The sequence below is a fragment of the Pristiophorus japonicus genome, chromosome 20, assembly GCF_044704955.1.
Source record: "Pristiophorus japonicus isolate sPriJap1 chromosome 20, sPriJap1.hap1, whole genome shotgun sequence".
Taxonomy (NCBI): domain Eukaryota; kingdom Metazoa; phylum Chordata; class Chondrichthyes; family Pristiophoridae; genus Pristiophorus; species Pristiophorus japonicus.
This window is the reverse complement of record NC_091996.1, coordinates 81,012,346-81,022,236: the sequence shown is the minus strand read 5'-3', so window position 1 is coordinate 81,022,236 and position 9,891 is coordinate 81,012,346. Positions and strand designations below refer to the sequence as shown.

Sequence of the window (9,891 nt, the reverse complement as noted above, 5' to 3'; positions counted from 1 at the left end):
AAGCTGACCTTCCGTGAGTACCGAGGCTAATACATGGGTGGGGGTTCACCTGGCTCTGCCGGTCATGAGCTCATACAGGGAGTACCCCGTGATCTTTGACTGGCTGGCCCAGATCCCTATGAGGACCAGTGGTAGGATTTCTACCCACCTCTTGGGTGAGTCCCCTGTCTCTTTTCGCAGCCTTTCTTTGATGTTGCGGTTTAAACGCTCCACAGGCCCGGATGACTGCGGGTTGTGGGCGACATGCCATTTACCTTTAATGCTGAGCACCTTAAGAATCTCCTGCATCACCTGCCTGGTGAAGTGGCTCCCCTAGTCGGACTTCACGTACTGGGGTAGTCCCCATCGGGAGAACACCTCCCTGACCAGGATCCTGGCTGTTCCCAGGGCAGTGGCTGTTCGGCATGGGAAGGCTTCCACCCATTTGGTGAATACATCCACCAACACGAGACAGTACTTGTAACCTCCCTGGGCAGTGGGTAGGGGCCCAATGTAATCGACCTGGATCGACTGCCAAGATCCCTCTACCTTCCTGATATGTCCCATAGACACCTTCCTTTTCTGGGCGTCGGGGTTGTTGGCAGCGCACACCAGACAGCTGGCACAGAACTCGCGGACGTCTTCCCTGAGTCCCGGCCAGCACCCTGCCTGTTCCACCTGTTGCCAAGTGGTCTCAGGTCCAGGGTGTCCGGCTCCTGGACCCTCGTGGGCCAGCTGGAGGAATTCTCTCTGCTGTTGTTGGGGTACTACCCATTGCTCCCCCCTGAACAGCATGCCTTCTGTACGGGCCGTCTACCCTATCCCCTTTTTCTAGCGTGTTCAGGACAGTTTTGGGGACGGGGTCTTGGATCTGAACCGTTTTTAGGTCCGGGGACAATGCTACCCCTGCCCTCCCTGTCATCCCAATCCTACCCCTGACTGCTGCGATGGGGCCTGGGTTGTACGGATCCCAGAGCTTACCCGTGCGCGCACCTTGCTTGGCCAACATGTCAGCCTGCTGGTTTCCCTCGCTACGGGGTTCAGTGGTGGAATGTGCCTTCACTTTATGTATATAGATCTTCCCTTCCTCCCCCACGGCTGTCATGATCTTTTCCAGTCGGGGCTTAATTGCCAGGGGTCTCCCGTCTGCAGATGTGTATCCGCGACGGGACCAGATAGCCAAGTACTCCAGACACGAATTGCATGTGAACATACTGTCCGAGAAAATCGTGTGTGGGCTGGGGAATTCTTCGGGGTGTGTGACTACATATACCACCGCAGACAGTTCAGCGTGCTGGGCACTCATCATACTGGGGAGTTTAATTGCCAGGGCAATGCCTGCCTCTGGGTCATAAACTCCGCAGCCTGTGAGTCGTTCACCCGCAGATCCGTGCTTGAACCGTCCACAAAGATCTCTCGGCCTCTGCGGTGTAACCCAGCCCGAAAACCTATGTTAATTTCCCACCGTACACCGGTGGGCGTTCCCTGGATAGATCATGTTGGCTGCGAGCCTTGGCTCGCAGAGACCCTTTACCCTCAGGTCCATCTGGGAGAGGAGTAGGGTCCAGCGAGCAATGCAGGCACTGCTCTCTGTCCCGTCCTTGATCCGACTGTCCAGGAGCATTTGGGTGGGCGTATGGTGGGTAAGGAGTGTGATAGGGGACCCCCCTGTGAAGATCAGTGAACTTTTCACAGCACAGTGAGTGGCTAGGAGATGCCGCTCACAGTTGGAGTGTCCCTTCTCCACATCCGTGAGTATCCTGGAGGAGTAGACCACTGGTCTCAGCCGGCCATGCCACTCTTGGAGCAGTACTGCACTCAGGCTGTCCCTTCACTGGCTGCTACCTCCAGGAAAAACTCTTTACCCCCATCAATAGCCCCTAGAGCTGGTGCGGTCTGCAGGTCTTTCTGAGTTGGATAAATGCTGCCTCTCAGCCTTCGTCCCATTCCCACTCCACTCCCTTGTGTCGGAGTCGGAGCAGAGGGGCTGCTGTGGCTGCATAATCCTCAATGAGATCTCTGCTGTACCCGGTTAGCCCGAGAAAAGATCTTACTCCTGTTACTGTGTCGGGAGCTGGTAACTTCTGCACTGCTTCCCTTCTAGCTTTGTCAATGGCCCTTTCCCCAGCGCGCACAGCCAATCCCAGGAATTTTACTTCCTTCAGACCGATCTGTGCCTTTGTGGGATTCACTTTAAACCCTTCTTCTTTCAGCAGCTCCAGCAGTTCAGCCAGCAGTGAACCATGCTCCTCCCCCTCATCGGTGAACAGGAGCAGGTCGTCCACATACTGTACCAGCTGCTGGGGTCTGCTGAAGCTCTTTAAACAGTTGGCCATACATTGATGGAAAATACTGGGGCTGTTGTGGAAGCCCTGAGGGAGACAGTTCCAAGTGTATTGCTGTCCTTTAAAGGTAAAAGCAAACTTGTACTGATCTTTCCTTCTTAAAGGTATGGACCAAACCCGTTGGAAAATCCCAGCACCGTGAAGATAGTCGCGGAGGCTGGGATACGTCCAATGAGGTCGGCGACAGCAGCAACGGAGGATGCACAGGCGGGGATGTTACGGTTGAGTATTCGATAAACCACCGTGGCTCTCCAGGTGTTGTCCTGTTTCTTAACCGGCCACAACGGAGAGTTCGCATGGGTAGCTATTGGTCTCAATACCCCCTGTTTCACTAAAGAACCCAAGGCTGTTTCCATGTCTGCCTCCGCCTCCCTGGGGAAGTTATACTGTTTCTACGGTCGGGTCATAGGATCCCCATCAATGCTAACCTCGACCCCGTTTATCCTCCCACAGTCGTGTTTGTGAGTGGCAAAAGCTGCAAGGTTTGCCCTTACATACTCTTGGTACTCCATCGGAGTGTTACTGACCAGTGATTCACGGTCGTAACACTCCTTTGGCTTCATGGTGCACACTGTCCCCTTTCCCCGTTTTTCTGGGATAACCATTACCTCACTCTCCTGTCCCGTACAGATTGACCCCCAAAGACAGTCGTTTCTTAAATCCACTAGAATCCCGTGGCCTAGAATAAAGTCAGCCCCCAGGATCCCTCTCCCTTCCTGTTCCCACTTCATCAGGACACAAGTCCACTTGGTGTGGGGTGTTCCTAAATGAACAGAGAGCGGAACGGAGAATGAGCCAACCTGCTCGGTGCCTGTGAAACCCACCAAGCTCTAGGGGACCCCGTTAGACAGAGGTGAGGCGGCGGGGTTATTTACATAGACAAGGGTGCTTGATGCACCGGTATCCAGCAGGTCAGTCCCTTTCACCTTCTCCACTTCCATCTGAACGGTCGGTCTCCCCCACGCATCGTACTCGAGGGAACACAGGGGAACAGGCTGTGTCTGTTCTAGTCACTGTTTTGGCTGGGATGGGGCAGATGGGATTTCGGTACCGGTGGTGGTGGCTACCCTCCCAGAGCCATCCAGCATTGTTCGCAGCGCAGTCAGAAAGGTATCAAACGTGTGGGGAGGGGCTGGCTTCTCGGTCTCGGTCTTTTGGGCAGGGGCAGGAGAACTCTTCCCTGCGCTACTCTTCCATGGGTTTCTACAATCCTTTCTCCAGTGCCCACTCTTTCCGCACCCAAAACAGGTACGTTTTGTACCGGAGGGGTTGCCCCCCTCGTGGCACCATTCCCTCTTGTCCTGACTAGGTCTGATTTCGAGGACCCTTCCCTTGGGTGGGTGCTCTTCCATCCCCCTGCCGTTCCAGTAGGCTCGGGTCAGTTCCCTGACCACTCCCTGTTCGGTGGCCTGGGGATCTCTCGGGTCAAACCAAGCCTCAGCCTTTGTCCTTATACGTGGGAAATTGTTTGCCATCAGGCTTCGGAGCCAGTGGGCTCTCTCATCCCGGCTTAGGTGATTCCGGTCGAGGTCCCCTCCACAGACGCTCTGGTACACAGGCCACAGCCTGTCTGCGAAAACCTGTCGGGTTTTCCTTGTGAGCTGCACTGTTGGGACTCCCATCATTACAGTCCATGGCTTCTAGAATATCTTCCTGGACAGCGGCACATGTCCTCTGCCCCCTTTTACTCTCGGCAGAGAGGGACTGGTACAGCTTGCCGTCCAGTGAGAGAAGGTGCATATTTGCTATCTCAGCATCATCACACCCGTTAATATCCCCTGCCTGTTCCACTTCCATAAAGTGGACCGAGGTGTCCCCCTTTGGGGTGAGCTTTCCCAGGTGACTTATCATAGCCCTAAGGTGTTGGGTCATGTGGGGAACCACAAACTGACTTTCCAGGGGCCCCAGACCCCCAGCACCGGTGGGCGGGCCAAATGTTTGTTGCCGGACCAGGCACATTGGCCCTGGTTCTGGCCCTTCCTGTTCTGGCTCGCCTACCCCTCCTCCCTGCTGCCAAGCCAAGCTGAAACTCGGTGCCACAGGTGGTGGTGGTCCGCTGTCCCTGTCCGCCCCACAACTCGTTCACCCTCCTGCTGCCGAACCGGTATAGTCACCGGCACCACAGGTGGTGGTTGAACAGTTTCCTCCTTCTCTTCCAGGTTTACCCGGGCCGTACCCGGGTTTATTAGGAATACCTTGCCTTTTGCCTTGCACAGAGCAAGGGTTAAACTTTTGTTTGTTGCTGGCAGGGACCGTGGTCTGCTGACTCAAACCCATTAGTGCTGGCTACTTTATAAGCTGCTGTACGTCTCTTAACTTATCCTCCAGCTCTTTTACTTGAAGGGTGAGGCGAGTGTTTTCCTCCCACAGTATCTTTTCATTATTCTTAGCCTCGGTAACCTGACACTGAAAACAGTCCTGGCTGTTTTTGAACCTTTCCATTCGCTGTGTCTTTCCATGTTTTAGTTTACGGAGTTCCCCCCACACCTTTCTTCTGCCATAGCCCTGTCATGTGATGTTTCTGCACATTCACATTGTTCTGCCTGCAGTGACTCAATGTTCTTATCTAGGGGTTGGACCTGTTGCTGTCGTCAGGACAACCAAATTGCCTTTTCTACTGATTCCTTCTGGTACTTGCTGGCTGTCCACTGGGCCGCAGCGTCTCCTGAACGCTCAGCGCGCAACAGACCAAGCACCCATTCCTTAGTGACATTCACTTTCTTGTACACATAGGAGGAAATCCTCTCTTCCATCTTTGTTCTTTCCTCCAAAACAGCAATCTCTGCATCACATCCTTTATACCAAAGTCCTGCCGTGGTCGCCATTCTGTCGGGCGTGGTGTGTGGGGTGAGGTTCACCTCTGACCTTCTGAGCGGTTTGAATCGCTCGCACTATCTGGGTTCTAGACTTTGGATTTATTTGGGGATGTGACAAAGTGCAAGAGACAATTGGTTTTGGTGCAAAGAACCTCAATTTTATTAAGTGCAAGAACGTAAAATGTCGAGCTTGTAATTACTCGAATAAAAAAACACTTATCACACTTTAAAGGGGTTACAGAAAAATAATACACCTCCCACCTCCCAATGCCTAACTCTGACTCGGTGAAACTCGAGGGCAAACAGGGATTATGCTCACCAATCCTCTTATTGTCAGTTGGCGGTGGTTTGTAGTTTCGAGGTTCACTGGACTCTGTAAGTTCTGCTTGCCGTACCCCGAACATCGTGGAAGACTTCTTACTGCGTAGTCTTCAGTTGGGTGGTGTCCGCTGATGCGGTAGGGTGCGTATTGGATTTATGGGGTGAGTACCCACTTTCTTCCGTCAGCAGTAGGTTTTAAAGTTCTTTAGGTAATGTTTCACCTGTTGGTATCGAGGAACAGATTGTAGAGGGGAAACTTTCGAAGCTTCGGTTTCTTCTTGAGGACTTTTGTTCTTAGAATTTGCCGATCGCGGTGTTTTCGATGTTACCACGTTGGCTGTGGTCAGTTGCTGCCGCGATGATGATGTCCGAAGTTACTGGGAACTGCTTTCTCTGCTGTGATGATGTTCTTCCTTCTCCTTCGGTAGCAGGGCAGTGTGGTCCAGGAGTGTCGTCGAGGCTGAAGATGTTGGAGCTCAGAAGAGCTGCATAGGAGGCTGTGTAGCAAGCTCTCTGGAAGGCTTGTTACAAACTGCTGCGGTGATCTCTCTCCTTTTTCCCTCCTTCCCGTTCTCCTTCTTTCGTTAAAAAACAAGGCCCCAGTTATACTTTGGGAGCCGTTCTAATTTGCGTGCCAAATGAGCCCCGATTCTTTGTTTTAATTTTGGCGGGCTTGATATCTCTTTGTTATATTTTGGCGGGCCCATTAATGGTAACCTGTCTCGGATGTGTCGATCTTTTGAATTTGTTTCTTGATCGGGAAAATTAGATTTTTGGTATTTGCAATGTCAGCCGAGGCCTGGGTTTTCCATGCGGGCTGGATGGGCCATTGTCATTATGTTAACGCTGGATGGGTTTCCTGCTCAGAGTGATGGCTGGCTATCTCTGGGTTGATTGTTGCTATGTTAATGTCTCCCGGGGAGATGGGTTTTCGAGTTTACACAATTCCCCAGACAATTTGTTCAGCTTCAATATCCCAGACAGCTTCAATACCCAAACTGCTTTCTTTGAACAATCCTTTAGTTCTCAGCCCTTTCCACACGGACCCAATCTGCCTTGTAAAATTCCAAATTCGATTAAAACTTGTAGTTTCTTCCATGTGCACTTTAGGATCCCAAACTTTCTGGTTGATAGTTCCAAATTAAATTTCCTTTCCAATGAGTCCACACACTGGGGGGTTGTCCAACGAATTTTTGCAATCCTACTCCTGCACATATTTTCTATGTTTCTATGTTTCAAAAACTTTGGCATGATTGGTTCCATGGTGTAATAGTGAGCATTCTGTACTCAGTAAACCAGTGATCTGAGTTCACATTGTGGTGGAACCTCAATTCTTGCTGTCCCAGCTGCTGAAAATTTGGGACAAACAAGTGAAAGACACCTGGTGTTGGTGGGCAGTTTTGTTGCCTTTGTCAGTGATGCTTGATCTGCAAGTCCAGTTGTCAAATCGTGTGTTCAACCATCAGTTACCTGTTACAAATCAGCGGAGGATAAACCAGTTTTTTTATCTAATGCTGCCTTTACCTGCACAATGTGTGCTGAGATTATCTGTGCAATATGCTTTCAGCTGGATGAATAAAAGCAATGCTTTTTGAAATGCAGGCACTGCATGTTTTGTACTCAAAATAATTTGCATTTTCTTTTCATGCCAAGCATTTTACATTAATGCATTGCAACGCCAATGCACTTTTTACCTGGCAAGACTGAAGTACAAGCTGTGATGAACAGTGTGAAACAAAAACAGGCACTTGAGAACCCATAGCCTCGACAGCATCTGTGTGAATTGGTCTGCATCGATAATTAGCAGAACGTAAAGAGGGGAACGCTATGGAAGAGAAAAGTCTGAGCCAAAGTGTAATGTTGGAGATGATTTTATTGTTTTTGAGAAATGTTTCAAATAATTTTTGCATTGTTGGTTCCATGGTGTAATGGTAAGGTCTCTGAATTCAGCGATCTGCGTTCAAACCTTGGGGGAACCTGAATGCTTGTTGTCCCAGCTGCTGAAAATTTGGGACAAACAGATGAAAGACACCTGGTGGGCAGTTTTGTTGCCTTTGTCATTGATGCTTGATTGACAAGTCTCGTTGGCAAATCGTGTGTTCATTCACTGGAGTTTAGAAGGATGAGAGGGGATCTCATAGAAACGTATAAGATTCTGACGGGACTGGACAGGTTAGATACAGGAAGAATGTTCCCGATGTTTGGGAAGTCCAGAGCCAGGGGTTATAGTCTTAGGATAAGGGGTAGGCCATTTAGAACCAAGATGAGGAGAAACTTCTTCACTCAGAGAGTTGTTAACCTGTGGAATTTCCTGCCGCAGAGAGTTGTTGATGCCAGTTCATTGGATATATTCAAGAGGGAGTTAGATATGGCTCTTACGGTTAAGGGGATCAAGGGGTATGGAGAGAAAGCAGGATAGGGGTACTGAAGGAATGGTCAGCCATGATCTTATAGAATGGCGGGGAAGGCTCGAAGGGCCGAATGGCCTAATCCTGCACCTGTTTTTTTTTATGTTTCTATGTTGCTAACCATCAGTTACCTGTTACAAATCAGCGGAGGAGAAATCAGTTTATTGTCTAAAATACTGCCTTTACCTGCACAATGTGTGCTGAGATTATCTGTGCAATATGCATTCAGCAAAATGAACAAAAATAATGCTTTTTGAAATGCAGGCACTGCCACGATAGATTAAAAAAAGGCCGAGCCAAAGTGTAATGTTGGAGATGATTTTGCTGTTTTTGAGAAATGTTTCAAAGATTTTGGTGTAGTTGGTTCCATGGTGTTATGGTGAGCACTCTGGACTTTGAATCCAATTATCTGAGTTCAAATCTCAGTAGAACCTGAATGCTTGTTGTCCCAACTGCTGAAATTTAGGGACAAACAAGTGAAAGATACCTGGTGTTCAAGGGCAGTTTTGTCGCCTTTGTCATTGATGCTTGATCCACAAGTCTCGTTGTCAAATCGTCTGCTCAACAATCAGTTACCTTTTACAAATCAGCGGAGGAGAAATCACTTTGTTGTCTAATGCTGCCTTTGCCTGCACAATGTGTGCTGAGATTATCTGTACAATATGCATTCTGCAGGATGAATAAAAGCAACGCTTTTTGAAATGCAAGCACTTCATAGAAACATAGAAAATACTTGCAGGAGTAGGCCATTCAGCCCTTCGAGCCTGCACCATCACTCAATAAGATCATGGCTGATCATTCACCTCAGTACCCAATTCCTGCTTTGGCTCCATACCTCTTGCTCCCTTTAGCCGTCAGGGCAACATCTAACTCCCTCTTGAATACATCCAATGAACTGTCATCAAAAACTCTCTGCAGTAGTGAATTGCACAGGTTAACAACTCTCTGAGTGAAGAAGGTTCTCCTCATCTCGGTCCTAAATGGCTTACCCATTATTCCTAGACTGTGTTCCATGGTTCTGGACATCCCCAATATTGGGAACTGACGCGAAACATGAGAAAAGGCCGAGCCAAAGTGTAATGTTGGAGATGACTTTTTTGTTTTTGAGAACTGTTTCAAAGATTTTTGTGTGGTTGGTTCCATGGTGTAATGGTGAGCACTCTGGACTTTGAATCCAGCAATCTGAGTTCAAATCTCAGTGGAACCTCAATTCTTGTTGTCCCAGTGGCTGAAAATTTGGGACAAACAAGTGAAAGACACCTGGTGCTGGTGGACAATTTTGTTGCCTTTGTCATTGATGCTTGATCTGCAAGTCTCGTTGTCAAATCGTGTGCTCTGTATGAGCACAGTCCTGCATTGCTGAACTCTTTGCTTCAGCATGCAGTCTGAAGTTTGGATTAAAAAACAGGAAGATTGAAGTTTGGATGGAAAAGAGACTGTTAGACAATGTGGTGCCTTCAGCCAGTGAGATGAGTAACTGGTCATTGTCTGGATGTTAAATATTTGAGTACCTTGTTACGGTGGGAATAATGGAAATTCAGGACTAAACGATTTGACGATGTCTGTATGTTCAGTATTTGAGTGTAACCTTGTTACTATTTAATGAGATCTGTAGGTTAAACAAGCAATATTAAGTCTGTCTGTTAAACGATTCAGAAAGCAGTTAGTCAGGATTGTCTGAATGCAAAGAATAAGAGTTCAAAGGCTTTTTCAGTGTAAAGATGAGACTTTTGTGGACTGTAGAGACACAGACAGCAGAGACACTGGACATTCGGAAGGTGTGTGTGTCAAGCAGCCACGGAAATCGAAGCAAGCTGCCTTTGTGAAGTGTTCTCAGTAACTTTCATACTGGTTTGTTTAGTATGAATGTTTAAATAAAAGACCCGATCCTGCCTTTACTACAACAGAGTGTGTGCGGGTAATTCGTTATTAAAAGCAACGAAGCGAAAAGAGCAAGACAGCCGTTTACAACATTTTGGTGATCCCGACGTGATTTTCAAAAGTTCGTTAGCTTATTCGAAG

At 48.7% G+C, this 9,891-nt stretch overlaps 1 non-coding gene across 1 annotated transcript; it reads left to right on the top strand.

The window, feature by feature from the left end:
* The first annotated feature begins 9,004 nt into the window (after positions 1–9,004).
* On the top strand, positions 9,005–9,076 carry trnaq-uug (transfer RNA glutamine (anticodon UUG)). Its single transcript has one exon. It is a non-coding gene; the product is annotated as a tRNA-Gln (tRNA).
* The last annotated feature ends 815 nt before the right edge of the window (positions 9,077–9,891 follow it).